Source organism: Saccopteryx bilineata, chromosome 3 (assembly GCF_036850765.1).
Source record: "Saccopteryx bilineata isolate mSacBil1 chromosome 3, mSacBil1_pri_phased_curated, whole genome shotgun sequence".
Classification (NCBI taxonomy): domain Eukaryota; kingdom Metazoa; phylum Chordata; class Mammalia; order Chiroptera; family Emballonuridae; genus Saccopteryx; species Saccopteryx bilineata.
In genome coordinates this window covers 301,615,442-301,642,091 of record NC_089492.1, presented here as the reverse complement: position 1 = coordinate 301,642,091, position 26,650 = coordinate 301,615,442, and the positions used below count along the sequence as shown (strand labels likewise).

The 26,650-nt window shown below is 46.0% G+C and overlaps 1 protein-coding gene across 1 annotated transcript in view; it reads left to right on the top strand.

Moving 5' to 3' along the window:
• LOC136331981 (uncharacterized) overlaps positions 1-26,650 on the top strand; it is a 228,248-nt gene that overhangs the window by 140,749 nt on the left and 60,849 nt on the right. The gene's annotated exons all lie outside the window — the stretch shown is intronic.

The following is a 26,650-nucleotide window of genomic DNA, read 5'->3' as shown; positions in this document are numbered from 1 at the left end:
CCAGGGCCTAGTTTATTCATTTTTAGAGAGAAGAGAGAGGGGGAGAGAGAGAGACGGGGAAGGAGCTGGAAGCATCAACTCCCATATGTGCCTTGACCAGGCAAGCCCAGGGTTTCGAACCGGCGACCTCAGCATTTCCAGGTCGACGCTTTATCCACTGCGCCACCACAGGTCAGGCCTGTTTTCAGTATTAAAAAGAAAAAGGGCCTGACCAGGCGGTGGCGCAGTGGATAGAGCGGTGGACTGGGATGCAGAAGACCCAGGTTCGAGACCCCGAGGTCGCCAGCTTGAGCGCGGGCTCATCTGGTTTAAGCAAAGCTCACCAGCTCGAGCCCAAGGTCTCTGGCTCTAGCAAGGGGTTACTCGGTCTGCTGAAGGCCCACGGTCAAGGCACATATGAGAAAGCAATCAATGAACAACTAAGGTGTCGCAATGCGCAACGAAAAACTAATGATTGATGCTTCTCATCTCACTACGTTCCTGTCTTGTTCCTATCTATCCCTCTCTCTGACTCTCTCTGTCTCTGCAAAAAAAAAAAAAAAAAAAAAAAAAAAAAAAAAAAAAAAAAAAAAAAGAAAAAGGAAAACGTTCCACAAGATATCTTACATCCTTTATATGTACCTTGTCTTCTAGAACCAGTATGTGTTTTATCCCAGTGAAAAGTGGCGTTCTGTCCTATGCTCAATAGTCGCACGTGGCCCGTGATTACCGTGTTGGGCAACTTGGGAGGACTCCTTCTCAACTCTCAGAATCTCACCCTGTCCTGGAGATGCCCGAGTGGCCCAGGCTGGGCCCAGGAGGAGACAGCTGGCTGAGATGCCCTTGACTTTACTCAGAATCCACCTTTGACTAAGTACTATTGTCACTATCTTAAAACACTTCGATTAAGTGCTGCTACAATATTTGTGTTGTGCTTGAAAATATATACTGATTTCCTTAAATATCTCTAAAAGCACCTTTATTTCAACCTTACTTTTTCTGTCAACATTCTCTCTCATAAACATTAATGGGAGTTGTTGTTGCTTTTAGAAACTAATGGAAATAGTATCTGGGAAACCTTCTACAGCTTAAAATCAGTCGTTAAAACTCACAGTAGGGTAAGGAATTAGAACTACCTGTTCTTAACATGTAAATAACCAGAATGTGTCCCAGAGATGAAAATGGTAAAACTTAGTTTATGTCTACTGTAATACATTACTCAGATGCCACTGGGCATTTCATGTTAAGAACTAATTTTAACAACCACAACAGAGACCACGTCTGAACTGCCCATGTGACTTCTTCACAGTAAGTGAACTAACGTCGGTATGGTTCAGTGATGACGTATCGACACTTCAGAACCCTGAAATAACTTTATTCCGCATTCACGCACTGTGTACCCATATGTAAAAAAATTAAATGTCATATAAAATTGAAACCAACCAACCAGCCAACAAACAAACAAAAATCTCAACCTCGGCCCTGGCCGGTTGGCTCAGCGGTAGAGCGTCGGCCTAGCGTGCGGAGGACCCGGGTTCGATTCCCGGCCAGGGCACATAGGAGAAGCGCCCATTTGCTTCTCCACCCCTCCGCCGCGCCTTCCTCTCTGTCTCTCTCTTCCCCTCCCGCAGCCGAGGCTCCATTGGAGCAAGGATGGCCCGGGCGCTGGGGATGGCTCTGTGGCCTCTGCCCCAGGCGCTAGAGTGGCTCTGGTCGCAACATGGCGACGCCCAGGATGGGCAGAGCATCGCCCCCTGGTGGGCAGAGCGTCGCCCCCTGGTGGGCGTGCCGGGTGGATCCCGGTCGGGCGCATGCGGGAGTCTGTCTGACTGTCTCTCCCTGTTTCCAGCTTCAGAAAAATGCAAAAAAAAAAAAAAAAAAATCTCAACCTCAAGCGTGTTTCAGGTCTCTTGTCGACCTTTCTCGGAAAAGGGGAACTATCATTTTCCCGCCGAGCTTTGTCCTGCTCATTGCAGCTTCCTCCGTAGTGAAGGGTGTTTCACAGACTGACAGATGTCTCAACTGCTTCGCAAACCACTGATCACCTGCCCCAGACACATCCACCACCCAGACACTGGGTTCAGATGGGGAAGTCAATTATTTTCTCAAGAAAAAAAAGAGAGAGAGATTTTTATTTCTTAGAATAGTTTCAGGTCCAAAGAAAAATTGAATGGCCAGTACAGAAGTTGCCCCATAACCCGCTGGCCCGACGCACACACAGCCTCCCCCATTGTCAACATGCTGGCACCAGGCTGAGACATTTCTCACAACTGAGGGCATCACATCGACACATGATCATCACCCAACGTCCGTGACTTACCTTAGGGCTCACCTGTGGTGTTGTACATTCTGTGGGTTTAGACAAACACATAACGACAGGAATCCATAGTATCACGCAGAGTAGTTTCACAGCCCTAAAAATCCTGTGTTCCACCCATTCCTCCATCCCTCCCCACCCCCGAGCCTGACAACCACTGACCTTCTCACTGTCTCCGTACTTATGCCTTTTCTAGAACGCCATAGAAGTTGGAATCATACAGTATGTAGCCTTCCTAGATTGGCTTCTTTCACCATGTCACAAGAATTTCAGGTGCTTCCACAACTTTTCATGGCTTGATAGCCTGTTTTGTTTTATTTTTTTAGCACTGAAGAATAGCCTGTGTCCGGATGAACCATGCGTTAGCCATTCACTGACTGAAGACGCCTGAATTGCTTCCATATTTCGACCATTGTGAACACAGATGCTACTAATAAACACCTGCATGCAGGTTTTTTAGTGGACAAACCGTTTTCAACTTCTTTGGGTAAATACCGAGGAGCACAACTGTTGGATACAATGGTAAGACTGTGTTTCATTCTGTAAGAAACCACCCAACGGCCTTCCAAAGTGGCTGCATCGTGTTGCATTCCCACCGACAATGACCGAGGGTCCCTGCTGCTCCACGTCCTCGTCGGCGTTCTGTGTTGTCACAATTTGGCCTGTTAGTCACCCTAATGAGTCCGTCTGTTGTCAAAGCTTGGTTAAGACGTCCAGAGAGGTGCAGAGCCCCAGCCGGGAAGTCAAGTGGGGTGAGATCCTCCCCTGATCTGATCCTGCTGCCCGTGATGTCAGTGACCCTGGGTGAGTCACTTCCCCTATAAACTTCACAAAAGCGAGGCTATGAGTCCCCTTTCTTCAGAAGCCAATCCAGCAACAGTTGTCAGTTGCCTTTCGTGTGTTTGGTGTTTGGGACACAGGCGTAAATAGCGCAGGTCCAGTCCCCACCCTCAACGGAGTCCCCATCTGATGAGAGAACAGGTCCAAACAGCTCATCATATGTTATGTATCTACCGTCGTGGGTGTAAGAGATGGTAACATGAGCTGCCGTAACAAGGGAATCCTAAATACCAGTGTGTTAACGTGAGAGGAGTTTGTTACTCACTCATATGTGAATGACCAAGGTGGGTTTTTCTGGGTAGAATTTGAATTTTCTCTTTAGAAAGATCCGGGAGCACCAGCTTCTTCTATCTGTGGCCCCACCATCCTCTTGGGCAATAATATCCTCTGCTCTCAACCGGCAGAAAGAGAGAGAGAAAGAGAGAGAATGCATGTCCACTTGTAAAAGTCGCTGGCCCAGAAGGGACACGCATTATTTCTGCTCAAATTTCTCGGCTACGAGTAGTTCTTAGGGTCCCATGTGGATGCAAAGAGAACTAGGAAATAAAGACCCCAGTGGATAGCCACCTCCCAGAGACACTATTCTGCTGTGAAAGGGGAAACTCACACTTTCCTAGTGATCAGCCAGACATCTCTGTCTAATGTGAAAAGTAATCTGAAGAAAAATCACACACAAGTGTGGAAGACAGAGAAGTGTGTTATTGAAACCCCTCCAGAGAAGCATCGGCTGGTCTGGGGTGACTAACAGCTCCGTATGTGACACAATAGAGTTCTGAGTAACATCAAATGGACACCGTCCCACATTTCCTCCAGAAACCAGCATGAGTCTCGGCTAACCTGAAGACCATGGTCACAAGTGGTGAGAAGAAGAGAGGTAGCTGTGTGAAAGGGGGCTGCCTCCTCCTCCCCCATTCCCTCAGTTCTGGACTTTGGGAAGGGCTTCACATGGCCCATTCCCTTCCCCCTTTTCTCTGAGTACAATGAGCAGAACTCAAGTCTGGGCAACCTCTGGGCAGACGTCTAGTCCAAAATCGCCAGCTATAGCTTTGCTGCTGTGGATGCTATGGATAACTTGGACATTTTCTACTGAAATCTCTATTCCAGAGCTCAAGACTTCCATAACAATAAATAATAATATAAGAATAACACTGGCAGGTTGGCTCAGCGGTAGAATATCGGTCCGGCGTGTGGGTGTCCCGGGTTCGGTTCCCGGCGAGGACACACAGGAGAAGCGCCCATCTGCTTCTCCAACCCTCTCCCTCTCCTTCCTCTCTGTCTCTCTCTTCCCCTCCCGCAGCCAAGGCTCCATTGGAACAAAGTTGGCCCAGGCGCTGAGAATGGCTCCATGCCTCTGCCTCAGGTGCTAGAATGGTTCCAATTGCGAAGGAGCAACAGCTCAGATGGGCGGAGCATCACCCCCTGGTGGGCTTGCCGGGTGGATCTCAGTCGGATGCATGTGGGAGTCTATCTGCCTCCCCGCTTCTCACTTCAGAAAAATACAAATAATAATAGTAATAATAATAATAATAAATAAATAAATAAATAAATAAATTACTCTATACTTCAGTCAGAATCTGTACTTGATTAAGTCTTACAGGCTCCTGGTTTGAACCCGAGGCAGGAAAGCCTAATGCTTGGGCAGACAATGCCTTCCGTTCATAGTCTCTGCTTCCCCTCAATCACCAAGGGCCCGTGGCACTGATCCAACCAGGACCTGGGTCTAGGGGAGAGAACTGGATTCCCCGATCTCAGCCCCCACACAGCAGTCCCTCCCCATCATGCCCGGAGTTGCCCCCAGGAAAGACGGGAGAAAACAGCAGGCACCAGGCTGTGCAGACAGACAGCTGGACAGGAAGTGGCCATCTCAGACTCAGTTCCAACCATCCTGTGGTTTTGTCACTGCGTGTCTCATAGGAAGGTCACCCACAAGATCTGGCTTCTCCTTCCCTTGACTGGAGGTCTGGGAGGAGACCGTGCCTCTTACCCTTGGTCACTCACACTCATGCCCGGCCCAGTTGAACGTTATCTCAGATCGACCGACCCTGACACCAAACCCAGGATGGCAATGCTGGCCCTGACGCGTGGAGAGGAATTCTGAGCGCTGACTCAGGAGTTGGGCACAAATGATGTGGTAATGCTGGCTCTGTCCCATGTGGAACACGGGAGCTTAGTCAAGTCACCTCCCAGGGGACTTAAATCAATGTGATCGAGCGACTTTCTTGTTTTCTCTCAAACAGCACATGTATATGGGGTGCCTGGGTCTGTGCCAAATATTGGGAAAATACAAATCAACGGAGCTCACAGATTTATGAGGAAAACACATGAAACTGTTCAAAAACTTATATAACTGCAGTGGGGAGAGGTAGCCTGGAGGGACACTGGATTCTTTTAAAACAAATCAACTTCATGAACTAAATAAAATAGAAATAGATTCAGAGATACAGAGAACAGACTGACAGCTGTCAAAGGGGAGAGGGTTTGAGGGCTGAGTGAAAGAAAAAGTGAAGGGATTAAGAGAACTTCATAAACCCAGACAACAGTGTGGAGGTTACCAGAGGGAAGGGGGTGGGGGAGGCAGGAGAGGGCAGAGCGGGAGAGATGGTGAGGGAGGGAGACTTGACTTGGGGTGATGAACACACAATACCACATACAGGTGATGTATAATAGAGCTGTACACCTGAAACCTATATAACTTTATTAACCGATGTCATCCCAGTAAGTTCAAATTAAAAAGAACAAACAACCTCAACGTATCAGCAGTTTATCACAACGGAATGTCCACTTCTCTCCCACGTTGCACTTCAGTATGGGGGTCCCAGGCGGGCAGTTGGAGTTTTTCCGTAGGGTGACGAGTGCCTCCAGGATTCTGCTAAATTCTGGCTCCAATGTCCCCTAAGACCTGGGAACACTCAGCCACCAGAGAGGGGGAGGAGAAAGAGAGAGGGAACATGGTAATCAATTTCTTTTAAGAAAAAATAAAAACTCAATGTGGCACACACATCACGTCCGCCCACGTTCCGAGATGTGAGAATCAGCCACGAGCCCACAGTGGGGTGCAAGAGAAGCAGGTGATCAAGTCGGTGGGGCAGCTGTCACCAGTGGTGTCCCTGCACAACAGAGGAGGAACCGTGGGAGGCTGGTGCGCGGCACACCGGCACACCGTAGCTGCACCCACAGTGAGTGCTCTAAGGAAAAAATGGCTATGACCCTATGTGGAAAGGGAACTTGACCTTGAGTGCAGACCTCAGGGAAGTCCACCCCGATCATGCTGATCTTTTAGTCAGGACTCTGAGGACTGATGGGCGGTCCCCATGGGGAAGCAGACAGAGCAGAGGACACAGCTTCGATGGAAAACCAGGATGTCAGGAAATAATCTCCCCACTTCTAAGAGGCTGGACAGCTGCCCACAAGCTGGGGATGGGAGAACGGTGAGAAGAGCTCCAATAGAGACTGGCGGTGTAGGACTTTCTAAATGTCCAGGGAGCCCTGGCCGGGTAGCTCCATCGGTTACAGCGTCATCAGGGAAACGCCAAGGTTGCCGGTTTGATCCCCGGTCAGGGTGCATAGTTGAATCTGTGACATCTCAGGACAAGCGGTGCAGGCCACCAGCCATGAAAACTGAGTACATCCAGTACATGGCTGGAGGCAAAAGATAAACAACCGTTAGAAATGTAGCAATATTTTCCACTGAACTCTATGTACCCAACATCCAGGAAGCCCCTACCCTAGAGACTTAGCCAAGAATGAGGTCAGCTAACTGCACCCTTCCTACCCTTGTAAACGCTGCTTGCTTGCTCAGCCTAGATAGCCACCCTATAAAAAGGAGTCATTTTAGAAGCTTGGGGCTGCAGTGTTCCCTTGCGTGGGTTGCCTGCAGTCCCTGCGCAGGTTTGCAATAAAACTTAGAAAATTCACTTTGGGTTTGCTGTGGTCTGTCTCCTGGGATGTAACAGAATCAACCCATGAGTGCATAAATGGAAAAGCAAAATAAATCTCTCTCTCTCTCTCTCTCTCTCTCTCTCTCAAATCAATCAATAATAAATAAATAAATAGCCATGTAAAATTCTGGGCTTCTCACCTTTGCAAGTGGGCAAAGGTAACATCCTTATACACAGTTGCCTCTCTTCTTCTGATCAAAGCTTCCATCGCTCTGAGAGAGAAGTGGGTTTTTGTCATAGTGGAAGGAAGACAGCTGAACTAGGAAAACACTTCTTTTTTTTCTTCTAGGTTTTATTTATTCATTTTAGAGGTGAGAGAGAGAGAGAAGGGGGAGGAGTATGAAGCATCAACTCCCAAATGTGCTTTGACCAGGCAAGCCCAGGATTTTGAACCTGCGACCTCAGTGTTCCAGGCTGACGCTTTATCCACTGCGTCACCGCAGGCCAGGCTAGGAAGACACTTCAAATAAAGATTGGCAGGCAGAGGGCCTTAACCTTGGGCAACCAATAAATAACATCCCCTAAATGAGAGCCATCATCTCTCCTCCGAAGAAGAAGAGGCCAGGGCATGTGCGTGGCAAAATCATAAAGGGTTGTTTCCGTATTCATTCCCATCTTCACCTCGTTCTAGCCAAGGTCGCCTCCTCGGGAAGCCTCTCTCCACAGCCACCTTATTTAACCATGACACATCACCTCTCTCGTCACTCTCTGCTGTCTTACTTGTCTTTCTATTATCTTCAGGGCACCTGTCAGAGTCCCCAATTCTGGGTTTTCTCGTCCCCTAAGCTTTTGTTTGTTGCGTGTCCCCGAGGATATAAGCTCCGGGAGGGAAAGGACTGTGCTGACTCGTGCTGTGTCCTGACCTCTTAGAACACGGTGCTGAGTGACTCAGCGACCCAAGGGCCCTCGGAGGCTCTTCCGAAGGGTCATGGCTACCAAAGCGAGGTTGGAGGGCATTCCAACCAAATAGTCCTTTGCAGTGTTACTATTGATGGTGTTATCAGATCTTTTTTTTTTTTTTAATTTTTTAAAATTGATTTGAGAGAGAGAGAGAGAAAGGGGGAGAGAGAAAGTGAGCCAAGAATATCGATCTGTTCCTGTTTGTGGCCTGAGCAGGGATCGAACCCACAACCTGTGCACTTTGGGTTAAACGAAACTCTAACCAACTGAACCATTTGGCCGGGATTACCAAATCTCCTTTTTTTTAAAAAAAATAATAATTAGACATGGAGTTCCTTACCAAAGCTTCTTTTGTACAAGCACGTCTTGTTAAAGGACTTAAATACATCCTGAAAAGGTTTGGGGGGGAAAAAACCAAGATTTGGAATTTTATTCCCAAGATAATGGGGAAGGTTTTAAACATAAGCCTGGCATAAACCTGTTTTTCTGTGTAGAATATATCTGCACGACCACCTTGTGGAGACAGAGTTGGAAGGAACAATAACAACTAACATGTCCTGAGCGCCTATGACATACCAGACACGATTCTGAGTCCTCCATGTGGACAGTGGCCTTCATTCTCACAATGACTCTGGGAAGGCATCTTCTTTATTGGACCCATTTGATAGGTGAGAACACTGAGGCTGGCAGGGGGAGGTTAACTAATCCGATGAGTGTTGTGTCTCGAGTAAAATGTGGAGCTGGATTTCCACCTGGGCAGACCTTATGTTCTAACCTATTATTGCTATATTGTATTTAGTATTAATAGAACACACTAAAGGGAATAAACACAGCATGGTTGGATCAGCTCAGGAGCTCAGGCCTTGCAGGACAGAGATTCATGGCCCAGAACTGTAGAGGTTTGAATAAATAAACTGGGAAGTTGGCTGAAAAATGCTGATGGGAGTTTGGTTCCCAGAAATGTCTGACTAGGTGTTTTTATTTTTAGATTAAACTTCCCAATGTAAAAAAAAAAATTAAATATAGAAGCTCTGTTTCTAGGCCTCAAAAGCTTCCAAGGCAGATGAACTGCATGGTTTTTAGGGTTTAAAAGAGAAAGGAAACTGAGAGCAAGGAATTTAGCACTTGGAGGTTGTTCTGCATGCATAGTTTGCTGGCTTGGAAAGTACAGGCAGTAGATGACAGACCAGAAGAGCTGAGCAGAGCTTGTGGAAGTCCCATGAAGCAACCATTTCAAATTGAGAGCATCAACTGGAGGGGTCCAGCACAGAGAAAGCTCCCCATAAACACCCCAGGCTTCAGGCTGGGTTCCTCAAAGGGCCACATACTGTGATAAAAGTGACCTGATCATTGGCAAGACCCGGAGAAGGCAGAAACCCAGTGTTAAGTGAAGGTGACTATGCCCTAGCCAGATAGCTTGGGGGGTTAGAGCATCATCCTGAAGCACAGAGGCTGCCAGTTCAATCCCTGGTCAGGGTGCATACAGGAACAGATGGGTGTTTCTATCTCTCTCATTCTCCCCCTTCCTCTCTCTAAACTCAATCAATAAATATATATATTTTTTTAAAGTGAAGGTGACTGTTTTCTAATCTACCAGCCCACCAGAAGCAAAAATAAATGTTCCCTGGAAAAATAGAACCGTATTAAGTGGCAACGTATCTTTTAAAATGCCAATTTGGGGCACATAATCAAAAGCAATAAGGCATCAAGAGATCAAAATTAGACAGTCCAAAGAATCTAGAGGAAAATATATACTGGGAAGTAGGCTCAAAATGTATGTATATATACATGTATATATCTATATATCTATATAGATATAATAGAAATAGTTTACACTCGACTTTGAATAACTATAATTATTATTACAAGCAACTAAATGGCAAAATGAGGAATTTCAATTTAAAAAGTAGAAAATATACACAAAAATAAACATTGTTGAATTAAAAAATAAGGCTACTGAAATTATGAGCTCAACAGATGAGGTTAACAGTAAATCAGAGTCAACTGAACAGAGAAATAATAAACTGAAACATAGCAGAAAATGACATGAGGCAAGAGTGGGATAAAGTAAAAAGATCTAATATATGTATAATCAGAGTCCAATTGAGAGGAGAGAGAGAGAGAGAGAGAGAGAGAGAGAGAGAACTACAGGATTGCATATCTTCTCACCATCTCCTCTAACACTAGTCTGGTCTGAAACACCACCACCTATCACCTGGATTACTGCAAGAGCCTCCTAATAACTTTCCTTACTTATAACCTCCTTTAGTCTCTTGTCAACAGAGCAACAGAGCAACAGAGTGACCCTGTTCGTTTGTTTTGTTCTTTTTTTTAATTTTTAAAATGTATTCATTTTAGAGAGGAGAAAGAGAGAAGGGAAGAGGAGCAGGAAGCATCAACTCCCATATGCACCTTGACCAAGCAAGCCAGGGGTTTCAAACCAGCAACCTCAGCATTCCAGGTCAATGCTTTACCCACTGCACCACCACAGGTCAGGCTGTTTTTGTTTTTTTCTTAAGTGAGAAGCAGGAAGTCAGACTGAGAGACTCCTACATGAGCCCAGACTGGGATCCACCAGGCAAGCCCCCTCCCAGGCAATGTTCTGCCCATCTGGGGCCATTGCTCTATTGCTCAACAATCAAGCTACTTTAGTACCCAAGGCAAGGCCATGGAGCCATCCTTAACACCTGGGGCCAACTTGCTCAAATCATTCAAGCCATGGCTGCTGGAGGAGAAGAGAGAGAAAGCTAGAGAGAGAAGGGAGGGGGGATGGAGAAGCAAATGCCTGCTTCTCCTGTATGCCCTGACCAGGAATCAAACCCAGGACGTCCATAAACCTGGCTGATACTCTGCCACTGAGCCAACCAGCCAGGGCCAGAGGACCCTGTTAAATGTGAGAATCCCCTCTGAGAATTGGGGCCACACCTGGCAGGTAGAAGAAGGTGAATGTGGGCATGACCACCAATGCACTAGGAATGCCACTGCACCAGCCAAAGTCATTTCTAAAGTTTGGGCAGATCTAGATAAGAGGAAACAGCCAGCCAACATATGGCCAACCTTCTAGAAAACCATTCCCTTGAGAGCAAAGCTTTGTCAGAGGAAGAAGGCCGATGTTACAAGAGATGAAGCAGTGAATGAAAAGATGAAAAGGCAACAGGAAAGAGCCATTCAAGAAAGAGCCCATTCCTGCGGTCTATTTTATTATTCCTGTGAGGACGGGCAGAGGCCTCCATGGAGACGAGGGAGAGGAGAGCTATTCATCGGGATAAATGGTCCCTGTATACCCAGTTACAACGGAGGCTGAGAGAAACTGCAGGGGTGCACCCAGTCTGTTTTCCCTGAAAGAGAAGATCTGAGACACGTGCTAACAGCTCCTAGTTTCCAGCCCCCCTCCCCTCAGTGGAAACGCAAAGATGATGCCTACGTATCCACACTGCTGATGTCCAAGAGGTGGGACGGAAGGCCACTCACCTGAGAATGTTGGTTTCAGTTCTACATACACTGGTGCTTCTGTGAAAACCAGAATCTCTCATTCCTCAAAAATGTTAAAAATAGAACTACCACGTGACCCAGCCATCCAACTTCTGGATATTTACCCAAAGGCAATGAAAACACCAATTTGAAAAGACATATGTGCACCTACGTTCATTGCAGCTTTATTCACAGTAGCCAAGCTATAAGAAGCAACCTAAGTGTCCATCAGTGGATAAACTCTATAAAGAAGATGAAATCATGTCATTCTGCCATTTGCTACAAGGTGGGTGGGTGGAGGACATTATGCTAAGTAGGTAAGGTAAGCCAGACAGAGAAAAACAACTACCATATAATTTCACTTATATGTGGAACCATAGAATCAATATGCTGTACACCTTACACTTACACAATACTACATGTCAAATATATCCCATGTTAAAAAGAAAATCTGGAATCTCTCTCCAAAGTACCACCAGTTCAATTCCACAGAGAACACATGCTCATAATTAAATACAATTTGGCAATTTGGCAATGAAATAAGTGAGAATTAGCCACTTTGTGGCATTCCTCTGCTCAGAAACATTTGAGGGTTTTCATCTCAGCCAGACTTGCCAGGCTCTGAGCCTTCTGTCTCCCTCTTGGTTTACTGTTGTCATTGCAGCTCCTCCGACCCTCCCCCTCACCGACTGCTCTGACCACGCTGACGTCTGTGTCATGCCTTGAACACACCAACAATGCATCTGCCTCAGGACCCTTGCACCTGCCATTCTCTCGGCCTGGCATGTTCTTCCCCCCTCCCCACCTGGAGATGCCCTGGCTCACCCCTTCCATCCTTCAGTCTTGCTCCAATGTTCCCTTCTCATCCACCCTTCCCAGATCATCCTACCTAAAACTGCTCCACTCCTTCCACATTTTATATTATCTTTTACTGCTTTCTGCAACTTCTCAGTATGCACTGCTAACCTTGTTATATATTTTACTTACCAATATCCTTTGCTGTCTGTCTCCCCATAAGGTGTATAGATAATTTTTCCCCTGTGGTGTTTCCTATTGTGTCCCTGAACCTAAAAAAAGCCCCAGGCATACCATAGATAGTCAATAAATACTTTTGAATGATAAGCTATTAAATAGATCCATGCAGAATATACAAAGTATAAGGACGCACCTAGTACGTTATTAAACACAATTCTAAAAACCAGATTTCTCTATTTGAATCCTGGCTCTGCTGCTTACAAACTCTGTAACTTTGAGCAAGTTAATAAATCTTGAGCCTCTGCTTCTTCCTCTGTGAAATAATACAAAAATGTAATGGCTTCTAGCTCTTAGAGCTCTTGTGGATATTCAATGAGTGAATATGTTTAAAAATGCTCAGGCAGGGCCTGACACAGTAAGGGCTCGAACATCGATGTTTAATCTGAGTCTTATTATTATTGTTACTGTTATATTTATGTGCACAAAACAGCACTATCAGAGAATCAATGATCTTTCAAGAACATACAAAGTATCTACAAAAATTAACTTATTAATCTACCAAGGAGATCTCAAAATAGTCCACACATTTTTTCTACTATAAATCATATTCTCTGATTCCAAAAATGGTATCAAAAATAAAAAATTAGAAGATTGAAAGACAAGGCCAGTTAGTTGGAGTGTCATGCCGATATGCCAAGGTTGTGGATTGGATCCCCAGTGAGGGTACATACAAGAGTCAACCAATGACTGTGTAAATACAGGGGGTCCTCGGGTTATGACACAGTTCTGTTCCTCCGACAGTGACGTAACCCAAATTTTTGGTCTAAGTCGAAACACATCCTAGCCTCAGTCACTTACCTATCCTAACACAGTTGTAAAATCGTAATCTAGAATATAAAAACACAACTAAGCCATTGAAAAAGGAAAAAGACATAAATATACTGTACTGTAGTGTAGTAATAGAAAAAAATGACCAAAAAATGAGTGTAAAAAAAATTCCCTCCCTTTATTTCTGTGGTTGGCTTGCACACTGGAAGGGGCAGTGCAAGGTGGGAGAGAGTGACCTACTGGGAGGAGGAAGCTGGAGAGGTAGGAGAACCTGCAGAATGTGCTGGAGACACTGGGGCAGGTGAATCAGGATTGCCTAAGGAACATAAAGGAGATCCTGGAGATGATTCTACCTGGACTACAGGTGTTTCATCGTGAGAAGCAGCTGATATAGAGGGTACAGGATCTGTTGCAGGCCTCTCTACCTTCTTAAAGAATTGTTCCAGGCTAGTCTGAAAGGTTGATGACTTCTTCTAACCAAAATAGTTCACCCACTGCATAGTCCGTATGACGCTAATAGCGTAAGACAAAAAACACTCATGTATCAATTTTTAAAAATTATTTTGGGAGCATCGTAAACCCGAAATGTCATATGTCAATACTGTCGTAAACTGAGGACTCCCATAAGTGGAACAACAAGTCAGTATTTCTCTCTCTCTCTCTCTCTCTCTTTTTCCCTTCATCTCTCTCTCTCTCTAGAATCGATAAAATAAAAAAAGTTAAAAGATTTTAAAACATACCTTTGAAACTGAAAACATTTCTGTCTGCCTCATGAGTTACAGAGTAAAATCACACAGATGTTACAGCATATTTAGAAGAGAATAAAGACAGTGGGTCATATCGAAACTTGTTGAATTCAATAAATGTCACACTGAGGGGGAAGTGTTTATGGTCTCAGACCATTTTTTGAAAAGAAAAGATGAAGTTTGGAGAATTAATTGCTGCAAATGCAATTTTGGGAGCTAGAAGGGAAAAATAGTGTGTGTGTGTGTGTGTGTGTGTGTGTCAGTGTGTGTGTGTGTGTGTGTCAGTGTGTGTGTGTGTGTGTGTCAGTGTCAGTGTGTGTGTGTGTGTGTCAGTGTGTGTGTGTGTCAGTGTGTGTGTGTGTGTGTGTCAGTGTGTGTGTGGTGTCTGCTTGCAGGTGGGGCTGGACATCTAATCAAGCATGTCAGATGAATATATTAATGACAATAATAGTTAGCATTTATTAAGCAATTTCCAGGTCAGTGCTAGTTGGTGACATATTTAATTTTAAGTGTTCAGAATCACCTGGTATGACCAGAAATGGTTATTGTCCAGCTTGGAGGAAGAAATGGGGGCCCAGAGGGGAACTATCACCTGGACAAGGTCAAGGTCACACCTCCGTTTATGAATCGCGATAAGAAGAGTAACAGGAACCCCAGAGACGTCCACTTCGTAAGTCCCAGGGCTTGTGAATAGGTCACATTGCAAGGAAAGGAGAATTAAGGTTGCAGATGGAATTCAAGCTGTTAACCAGGTGATCTGGAGATGCCGACAGGACCATGGATTAACCAGGTAGGTTCAACGTCATCACAAAGGTCCCTACAAGTGAAAGAGGGAGGAAGGAGGGTCAGACACCAATCCAAATGAAGAGGGAGGATGGGGCCACGAGCCAAGGAACACAGGCCACTCTAGACGCTGAAAAAGGCAAGGAATGGACCCTGCTCTAGGACCTTCAAGAAGGAACGCAGCCCTGCCCACACCTTGATTTCAGCCGGGCAAGACCCATGCCAGACTTTTGGCCTCTAGCCCTGTCAGAAAATAAATTTGTGCTGTTTTACACCACTATGCCCATGGTCATTTGTTACAGTAGACATAGGAAATTAACACAGGTCTTCAAAGTAATTTCATGGAGGTCACCAAAATTGACCGTGATTGGGACAGTCTGGCCACAGAGGGCAGCAACATATTGATGATCTAAGCATGGTTCTTACACCAGAAAGAGCTCGGTGACAGCCCATTAGAGCAGTGGTCCCCAACCCCTGGGCCGCGGACCGGTACCGGTCCGTGGCCATTTGGTACCGATCCGCAGAGAAAGAATAAATAACTTACATTATTTCCATTTTATTTATATTTAAGTCTGAATGATGTTTTATTTTTTTTTTAATTACCAGATTCCCTCTGTTACATCCGTCTAAGACTCACTCTTGACACTTGTCTCGTAAGTTCGACAATTATATTTAAAAATACCATAGTTTTTACACCGGTCGCATAATTTTATTTTGGTGCGTTTATCCATCCCACCCTAAAAGCCAGTCCGTGAAAATATTGTCTGACATTAAACCAGTCCATGGCCCAAAAAAGGTTGGGGACCACTGCATTAGAGGAGAGGATAATCGGAGAGTCAGGGACAGTGATGTGACCTCAGAGGCTCCCTCACGGGTCACAGCCCCGAAAAAGAAGCTGAAAACAGAGACAGTATCTGTGTTGGTTGACCTTTGATCTTTAGGACGTGCCAGATCACAGAGGACCACAGACTAGGGTGGGGGAGGGGGCTTCAACCACAGACATGTCTCCCAGTCCTGGAGGCTAGATGTCCGAGGTCAAGGTGCCGGCAGGGCTGGCACCTCTCTCCTTACCTCGCCGACAGCCTGTGTCTTTGCAGGGTCATCCCTCCCCGCTCATGCACAGAGACAGCTGCCATTTCTCCCTCCTCCTGTAAGGACACCAGTCCTGTCAGATCAGGGCCCCTTCCTTGTGACCTCATGGAACCCTTCTCCTCATCTCTGGCTCTTCTTAATTTTAACGAAGCTCAGGTTACTCCTTCTACGTTCATTGCTATCCGGACACAATTGAACGGCCACATGCTGACCTTTGTGAGCACGACTCCCTTTCTGGGAACAGGGAAGTCTATAGTCAGTCAGTTTTTCTAAAGCACATGACTGCATTGTGACAGCGTTCATATTTCTTATTTTTTTGCAGTGTACCAATGATGCATCATAGAATTGTGCACTTGAAACCTTATTTTATTAACCACTGTCATCCCATATATAAAAAAATAAAGAAATGAAATTTTTTTCTTTTTTCTTTTTTTTTTTTATTCAGTGAAAGGAGGAGAGACAGAGAGACAGACTCCCGCATGTGCCTGGACCGGGATCCACCCAGCAAGTCCACTAGGCCATCTGGGGCATTGCTTTGTTGCTCAGCAACAGAGCTCTTCTTAGCACCTGAGGTGGAGACCATGGAGCCATCCTCAGCTCTGGTGTCCAACTTGCTCCAATCAAGCCATGACTGCAGGAGGGAAAGAGAAAGAGAGAGAAAGAAGCGAGAGGGGGAGGGTGGAGAAGCAGAAGGGCGCTTCTCCTGTGTGCCCCGATTGGGTATTGAACCCAGGACATCCACACACTGGGCCGATGCTCTACCACTGAGCCAACTGGCCAGGACTGAAAACTTTTTTCTTATTTTGTTATTATATTAGGGTGTCTGAGCTTCTTGTGCTAGCCTAATGGCTTTTAGTTTGTTTCGTGTAATTTTATATTTTATGTATTTTTAAAAGAGATTTCTTGAGGTATAATAACATTAGTTTTTTAAACCCTGAACATGTTGAATGTGAACGATGTAATGAGTTTCAACCCTTTGTAAATTCACCTTCACGTGCGTGCATTGTCCACTTTCTTCTTCACCTCAGTCCATTTCAGGTATTGTCATCTCCACGCTACAGGTGGGGAGGTAGAGGATCACCGAGAAGAAAGTTTGTGGTCACCCACGGTCACCTGACCTCTGTCCTGGACACTCACCTGGGGGCTACAAAATATTACCATGTATCCTGCACGCCCTCTAGTGGCCGCCATGGAGAGTCTCTCCTAAATTGAAGGAAAAAGAATGCTTTTTCACCTGACAAATTCATTTTAGCATTCCATAACTGTTTACTGACCTACTCTGGGCCGGACACGGCTGGAACCTCTTGAGATCCATCTGCAAACCAGACAGACAAGAAGATCTCTTCCCTCGAGGAGCTTATATTTTTGCAGAGATGAATAGGATGCTATCAACATAATCCATTTGTCTCCACTAGAAAGCCTAGAAAGCTGGGACCTTTTCCCCAGCAGGGGTGGCATCATTCCGTCAGCTTTTGAACATCTCCGGCCATTCTCTCCCTCTTTGAAAGAAGACTACCCTAGACCTGTACCTGCCTGACCCCTCGGTGCCTGGCCTGGAGGTCTCACAAGGCTCCCCACACTCAAAGTTTCCGGGGGCTTGGGGGAGCTCTGTTGGAAATGGAGCTTGCGGGAAGGAGACCCCAGCACTGCTTCGGTGCACAACCTCCACAGCTGGATGTGGAGACCCTGACGTGCTCCCTCTGGGCTCCCACCATGGTCTGCACTGGCTGCGTTGTTTCTCTGGGTGATAAATGTCCTAACTTCTCTCCTCTTTACTCAACAGCTTGTGCGCTTTTTGAGCGCAAGATGGAATCAGGATTCCATCCCTGTCCCTGGTGCCCAGGAAAAGGGCTGAAATACTGGAGGCCTCAGTAGCGCCCTCCTTAATAAATAAAACAAATCAATCAGGTAATTATGAATGGATTTCTATCAAAGTCCAGATCATTATGTCGGGATGGCAGGAGTGGGGCTAGGAATTAGCCTGGGATTATGCAGTCACGGGATGGTGTGAAGTCCCTGGAACCAGCTAAGGGACTGTGGAATAGTGTTAGGAACCAGATGGAAAATTGCAGCAGGAGCTTGCACAACCAGCTGGGTAATTATAGCAGAGTTCCTGGAATCTGAAGGCTAATTGCTGTGGAGTGACACAATCAGTGGGAATAATAGAGGGGTCCCAAATACGGCCATCTGGGAATGTCTGGAGGCCCTTCTGATTCTCTCTCTCTCTCTCTCTCTCGTATATGTGGTCAACTGCCAGCCAAGAAGAGAGGGCACTCCCACCTGAATCATTTATGAGTATAACAAACCACTTCCTTCCTGATTGGTCGGCTTTGCTGTCCCTAGATAATAATAAAATCTATATTTTAAATCAGCTTGGTGCCTCCAGAGCGCTGAGCTGAAGCTATGAGAGAAAAAGAAGTGGGTCCCTAGAGTTTGAGGGTACAGATCGGAAGGAGGGACAGAAAGCTGAGCACCTGTCACAGCAAGCACATGGCAGAAGCAGGTCTGACGCTCCAGGAGCTACCTGGATATGAGAAACCCTGGAGGGCTGCCTGGAGGAGAGGGTCCCAGGATATATCATGGGGAGCGGGAGCGAGGAGGGTCATGGCAGGACAGCGACAGAGAGCATGTGAGGGACATGGTGGCCCTGAAATGGAAAACTCTCACTTCAAAGCTTTGGCACCAAGTTTCTATCCCTCATGTCAGGCCGGCTGCAGGGGCGCCTGGGCGAGTGGGTTGTCCACGGCCATTCAGGATGCTAATGCGATGGCCAGAGGGATGGGCCAAGCCTAGGAGCTGTGCCTATCACCTCTGCCAATGTCACAGCAGCCAGAAGCAGCAGTCAGGGGGGCCCAAGAGGGAAGGAGAAGAGGAAACACATGCTGTACCTGGTGGCCAGGTGGCTTCCAGCAGGAAAGAAGAGGACAGCAGATGTGCAGAAAAGGCATGACACAACCATTCCAGGGTGTCCCTGGTGGACGTGAATCATCTCACGGAGCATCCCCGGCCCCTATGCGGGACACAGACAGCGAACGTCCCCCGTCTCGCTCTAGGGGGCCTGCTGCGTCCTTGCCTAGTACAGCGTTCAGTCTGCCCTCCGGAGGTAAGATTTCTCGAGATACCCAGTCCCTGAATCATCTCTGCTTCCTGGTGACGCCCAAGTGCAGACAAGCTCTTTTCCTTGACCTTGTTCAAGAGGACCAAAGAAAATGCAAATCCTGTGCTGGCTTCTAACAAACACCCCCCAATCAGCCTGCTTAGGCTTTTGTAACCAGGTATCGCCAAGTGGGAACACAAATGTATTTCTCACGATTCTGATCTGGAAGGTGAAAGTTTGAGGTGAAGGTGTAGGCAGGGCCAGTTTCGTCTGAGGCCTCTCTCTCTCCTTGCCTTGGAGACAGCCGTCTGCCCCCTGTGTCCTCACATGATCTTCCCTCTGTATGTGTCTGTGTCCTAACATCCTCTTATATGGACACTAGTTGTATTAGACTACAGCCTACCTTAGTGACTTTATTTTAACTTAATTACATCTTTAAATCCATTATTTCCAAATATATAGTCACTTTTAAGGTCCCAGGAGTTAGGACAATGGTTCTCAAAGTGTGTGCCAGGGTACACTGGTGCGCCCTAGAAGATTTCCAGGTGCACCTTATGGTATTCCAGAGAAATATGTGGCTGTTGGGGACCAAAAAAAACAACAGGGTTTTTGGAGTTTAGATTTTGGGGGACAGAGATGTGGGAAATTGCCTGTAAGCTGACGTCTGCCCAACACCCCCCCCCCGCCACCTCACTTGCCTGATTAGGTTGCAAAAGGCTGTTAAGCTGTGGTGTTGGATTGTTTACACTACCCCCCATGTTCCCTGGAGAGACTGGAGGCAAGTTTCTTCTATCCTTTGTTTGGTGTAAAGTTAAGATGATATGTATGGTGGGTGTGTTCTGCACTCAACACAATTAAGAGTAAAAAGAGAGGAATTCTTCAATGTATTGATGAGGAAATGAGAGTTTGCCTTTCAAATATATGCCTAAACATTGAAGAAATGGCTAGGACACATCAGTCTCATGTATCTCATAAACACAAGAATGAAAAACCACATTTGCGCCAGGACCTGACAAATTAACTAGATCTTACTAAGAATGTATCTATATATATAAAAAGATAACATTTTGTCATTTTTTCATTTTTTAACCCCTCCTTTTTACAAATTCTAAAAAGCATAACTCAAAAAATATAACATAAAAATGTTTTTTAATTTAATTTTGTCATATTTATTTCATTTAATTACCATAAAAGCATGCTTGGACTTTTCATTTTTTTCTTTAATATTTGACTTAATTATTATAACATATTTCTCAGAAATTTGTATAAATATATAGAATTTTAAATGCACCCCAACTTCAAAAAATTTGAGAACCGGCCTGACCTGTGGTGGTGCAGTGGATTAAAGCGTCAACCTGGAAATGCTGAGGTCGCCGGTTCGAAACCTTGGGCCTGCCCGGTCAAGACACATATGGGAGTTGATGCTTCCAGCTCCTTCCCCCCTTCTCTCTCTCTGTCTCTCTCCTCTCTCTCTCTCTCTCTCTCTTTCTCTCCCTCTCCTCTCTAAAAATGAATAAATAAATAAATAATTTTAAAAAATAGATATTAGATTATGTTAAAAACAAATTTGAGAACCACTGAGTTAGGACTTCAGCATATAATGTAGGAGGAACACAGTGCAGCCCACAGCTCCCACTTACTTGACATATTACCTTTCCCCCCAGGAGATGCACTCTCTCTCTCTCTGTGATGAGTAATAAATCCAACTTGCACAACTACAGGTATGTTCCTGGGACCTTTGGCTGAAGATCCAAAGAAGAAGAAGGAAAGCAGGAATTCTTGGCGGACTGAGGGAGAGGGGAGGGGGACGTCCAGGGATTCTCATGACTTAAAGAGATACCAGCAGCACACCTGGCTGAGCAGTGCCCGGAATGACACACAGCGCCAGGGACATGCGTCTCCATCTCCATTCCCTTTGTCCTCAGAGAAGGGACAAAGTGGGCCCAGCAACTGTGTGCCATGCTCTATTCTCTCCTGGTCTGTGGGGGGTCTCAGCTCAAGCCCACCAACCCCCAGGAGGAAGGGAGTGACTTGGATCTAGAATACCAGATGGATGCTTGGATATAAAGTCAGGCTGGACTCTGGGCCCTCTGAAATAAACACAGTTGGAAAACCTCCAAGTGGCGAGGGAATCTGGAAGCTCCGCTCCTGATATAGCCGAGGGGAGGGCAGAGGGGGTTCAGACAGATGGAGTAAGATGGAAGAGAGCGGTTTCCTGCTCCCACCAGTGAGCTCAGACCTTTTTTTATTCTATCATTTTGAAATAAAATTATTTTTCTTAGGTTTCTTTTTTTAGGTCAAAATTTTTATTTTAGAATAGTTTCAAATTTATAGAAAAGTTGTAAGGATACGACAGCATCTCCCCTGCTGCCCACGTCTTACGTGAGCATGGTGCATCGGCCGCAACTCATGAAGCGGTGTGTGGGTGCGTGTGTGTTAACTGAAGTCCACGTTTTATTTGAGTCTCCTTGTTTTTGTTTGTGTGTTTTTTGTGACAGAGACAGAGAGAGGGACAGATAGGGACAGACAGGAAGGGAGAGAGATGAGAAGCTTCAATTCTTCATTGTGGCACCTTAGTTGTTCACTGATTGCTTTCTCTTATGTGCCTTGCCCGGAGGGCTATAGCAGAGCGAGTGACCCCTTGCTCAAGCCAGCGACCTTGGGCTCAAGCTGTTGAGCCTTGCTCAAACCAGACGAGCCCACACTCAAGCCAGTGACCTCGGGGTTTCAAACCTGGGCCCTCCGCCTTCCAGTCCGACGCCCCATCCACTGCACCACCACCTGGTGAGGCTCCTTGGTTTTTTGCCTAATGTCCTTTTGTTCCAGGAGACCACATTGTGTGAAAGTCAACTTGTCTGACCACTGTGCATGCTAACCTGGAGCCCCTGGCTGAGGAAGCCTTTTAGGTTTCTCAATTGTGCAGTCCCTCCCTGCTGACCCCACCCCCACTGTCATGCTGTCCCCTTTTAGAAGGACATCATTATACAGTGTGTCCGTAAAGTCATGGTGCACTTTTGACCGGCCACAGGAAAGCAACAAAAGATGACAGAAAAGTGAAATCTGCACCAAATAAAAAGAAAACCCTCCCACTTGCTGTAGGATGATGTGGCAGCATGTGCACAATGTGCAGATGATGACGTAGCACCGTGTATACAGTGGAGCAGCCCACGGCCATGCCAGTCGAGATGTGGACAGTACAGAGGAAAATTCAGTGTGTTCTGTGGCTCGCTAAATTCAAAACCGTGACCAAAGTGCAACGTGAATATCAGTGCGTTTATAACGAAGTGCCACCACATAGGAATAACATTACTCGGTGGGATAAGCAGTTGAAGAAAACCGGCAGTTTGGTGGAGAAACCCCGTTCTGGTAGGCCATCAGTCAGTGACGAGTCTGTAGAGGCTATATGGGATAGCTACCCTAAGGAGCCCTAAAAAATCTGTGTGTGAGCCCACATCAAACTGCACTGAATAAGTATGAAACTGGGAGAGTTTTCCTTTTATTTGGTGCAGATTTCACATTTCTGTCATCTTTTGTTGCTTTCCTGTGACTGGTCAAAAGTGCACTGTGACTTTATGGACACACTGTACTCAGCCCTAGCCTGAGGTAACAGGGAGTTGTTCTCCATGTCCTTGAGGACAGAAGAACCACAAAAATTATTTGGAATTCTTCTGCAGGGGAGCTTTGTCTGTTCTCTTCCACTGATCACTTCAGCCAATCAAGTCTTTGAGTCATTTTGGACCCATAGATAAGTCTTTCATATTTGGCTTCTGCTCCAATGCGGCTTTATTGGACTACTCTACATATTTTGTCTAATTATACCCTGCCCCTTTTTCCTCAATATTTTATTGTGAAATTTTTTAAAGATACAAAAACATTAAAAGACAATTACAGTGAAAAGAAAACAAATAATCTAATTATGAAATGAGCAGAGGACCTGAATAGACACTTCTCCAAAGACATACAAGATGGCCAACAGACATACAAAAAGGTGTTCAGTGTTACTAACCATTAGAGAAATGCAAATTAGAACTACAGTGGGATGCTACCTCACACCTGTCAGAATGGCTTTCATCCATAAATCAACATTGACATGTTTTGCTGAGGCTGTGGAGAAAATGGAACCCTCGTGCACTGTTGGTGGGAATGCAGATTGGCATGGTCACTGTGGAAAACAGTATGGAAGTTCATTAAAAATTTTTAAATGGAATTTAGATATATCTGTATGTAAACACTGTGGAACAGCCTAGGACCCAGCAATACTACTTTTAGGGATTCACCCAAACAAATTAAAATCATTATCCCAAAGAGATATCAACACCCCATGTTCACTGCAGCAGAATTTGCAATCGCCAAAGTATGAAAACAAACTAAGTGTCCATTGATGGGTGAATAGATAAAAAATGAGATGTGCACAATATGAAATACTACTCAGCTATAAAAAGAAGGAAATCTTGCCATTTGTGGCAATATGGATGGACCAGGAGGGTGCTACAGTAAGTGAAATGTTTGACAGAGAAAGACAAATATTGTATATGATCTCATATGTGACATCTAAAACAGACAAACTTCTAGAAACAGAGGACAGATTGATGGTTACCAGGGGTGGGGGCGGGGAACTGAATGGGTGAAGGTGGTCGAAAGGGTACAAGCTCCCGGTTATTAAATGGATAAGTTCTGGGGGGCTGTTACATCAGCACGGTGACTAGCATTACCAATACTGTGTTGCGTACTTGAAAGTTGCTAAGGGAATAGATTTTGATAGTTCTCACCACACACAAAAGGTAACCATGTGAGGCGATGTACATGGTAACTAATCTTTTTTGTGACGATTATTTTTCAACTTATATACGTATCAGATCATCACATTGTACCCCTTAAACTGACACAGTGTTACATACAGGTATATCTCAATAAAGCTGGGGGAAAATAAAGAACATTACAGTGAATACCTAGGGACCCAACACCTAGATTCTACCATTGATATTTTCCTTTATTACATAAGCATCCTTCTGTCAATCCATCTTCTTTTATTTGTTGGTTCATTCCCAAGGAAACCACAGACACCGCTACACTTCCCGCCAATACTTAAGCATGAGTATCATTAACCAGGGTTCTTATTTTTCTTTTGAGATACAATTTGCCATGAAGTGCACAGACCTTAAGTGGACAATAAAGGCAGACCACTGTATGACCAAACACCTCATCAAGATACAGAAAAGCCCCCTTAGCCCGTAAGCACCATTCTGAATATTTTGCCACTACAGGTTACCTTTGTATGTCCTAGAATATGATCAAAATGTACTTATAACATATGCACTCACACCAGATTTTTTGTCATGATTATCCATGCTGAGCCCTTGAGCCAAGACCTGCCCCTGTCTTCCATCAAGAGAGACTGGTCAGGGTGCCTTCCTGAAGGAGGTGGCATGCTGCCTCTCTGGCTCCCCTCCCACCTCCCTGGCTGCTCCTTCTCAGCCTCTTTGGGGGCTCCTCTTCCTCTGTTCACCCCTTCTGTGCAATGCTGCTCAGCGTCTGGCTGGACCAGAGCTTACAAACCAGCTAGCTCCAACCCACAGACAGGTTTTATTTGGCCCACACGATATTTTTTTAATTTGAATTAATTTTAACATTTAAAAGCTGAGGGATTTTGCTTTTAAAAATATCCAGTTTTTGTCTTCTCTTGGAAACTTGGAACATCTGGCACTACTGTGTCCCTCTTCCCATATGGCAAGCATTGGCTGGAATTAAATAGCTCTGAGCCATCCTGCACTGAGGTTGGAGGGAGGTTGTCAGATACCCGAGTCTCAAATTGTCACCTATAGAATTTGAAATGCTATTGGAATGTTATTCGGCCAAAAATTCTAGAAATAAGGGCTTGGAGACCACCCTGGAATAACCATCTGTCTTCCCCAGGAGAAACTGGCCCGGGGAACTAGATCAGGAGAAGGCCAAGCCAGCAAATCTCTGCCAGACAGCATGTCAGGTCTCCTGTACATGAGGATGAATATCTTGGGCGATTCTCTGAAGATACCAGAACACAGGCATGGGATGCAAACCTTGTGTGAGAGACAGAGAGCTGGACATGAGAGAAGGAGCCAGAATGAAACAAGAAAAAAGGAGATTCATTTTCCTGAGAGGATTGAAAGGGAGTGGTGTGTGTGTGCGCCCGCGGGCACAGCTATCCTCACTCTCCCTTATCTCCATCATCACCATCACCATCATCATCTCATCAGCAGCATAATTACTATCATCACCATCACCATCATCCTCACCATCATCATCACCATCAACACCACCAACATCACCATCATAATCACCATCATCACCATCACCATCCTCATCACCATCACCATCATCATCTCATCAGCAGCATAATTACTATCATCACCATCACCATCATCCTCACCATCATCATCACCATCAACACCACCAACATCACCATCATAATCACCATCATCACCATCACCATCCTCATCACCATCATCACCATAATCTTCACCATAATAATCATCATCACCATAATCATCACCATAATCATCACCATCATCACCATAATCCTCACCATATCATCACCATCATCATCATTACCATAATCCTCACCATCATCACCATCACTATCATTATCATCACCACCATCACCATCATCATCATCACCATCATCATCACCTCCCCATCACCATTCTCATTATCATCATTATCATGACCATAAACACCACCACCACCTCCACCATGATTTTTCTCTGTAGTAATGGCATGAGCAACGACCCCCAACCCTTCCTCATGCATCTAGAACAAAATATTGGAATGAGCTAGGTGGAGTACTAACCTCCTCTTCTTCCTGATGCCCATCTGGTCTGCCCCCACAAGAAACGCCTAGGGTGGAGACCCCAAGTGGCAAAACCTAGCCCTGCTCCACAGGGTGGGGGACCCCTGGGCCAGATTCTGGGGCACCTTAGTTTTAGCTCAAACTCTAAGTGCCTAGGTGGTGGCGTCAAAGTTGCAGAGTCCTCCCCTCAAGCGTCTCCACTTGCCGGTATGTCAGTGTGGCCTGGTGGGCTCCTGTGTGACTCAACGCAGGTGGAGGCTGTGAGCTGCCAAGGGAACAGTGAGGGGCAGGGGACCCTTACGCACACAGAGGGGCTCCTCCGGGGCGGTTCTTCAACACCTGGAGGAGCGCGTGGGTTCTGCGGTGGGAGGGGTCGCACGCCATTGTGAGGGGTCCTCATCCGGGAATGCTGGTATGAGTGGTCTATACACTCGGAGGAGAGTTGGCGTTTGGAAGCTGTGTCCTTATACAGGTTTCTGTTGTTGTTTTTAAGCGGGAGAGGCTGTTATCCCGATGGAGGCGTCCTTTACAGGTAAGAGCGCGTTGACATAGGCAAGTGAGGATTTTGTACTGATGCAACTGCCATTATTTGTAAGAGGCTGTGCAGGTACTAGCCACCTCTGCCCGGACGTGAGGGTTCTTCCTCGAGATACAGGGATCGTTGTGTTGTAAGGTGACATAGTACGAGCGGCCTCACAGGGACGAGGATGTCGCGGTACCTGCGCGGGTGGCAGGTAGGAGCCGTGACTGGCGCGGGAGGAGCGCCCGGGGCCCTTCCGAGGCGCCGCAGTGCCCCCCGCGGCCGCCAGGGGCAGCACCGCGCCCGTGCCCTCCCCGCTCGCGCCTCCTCCCCGCTCC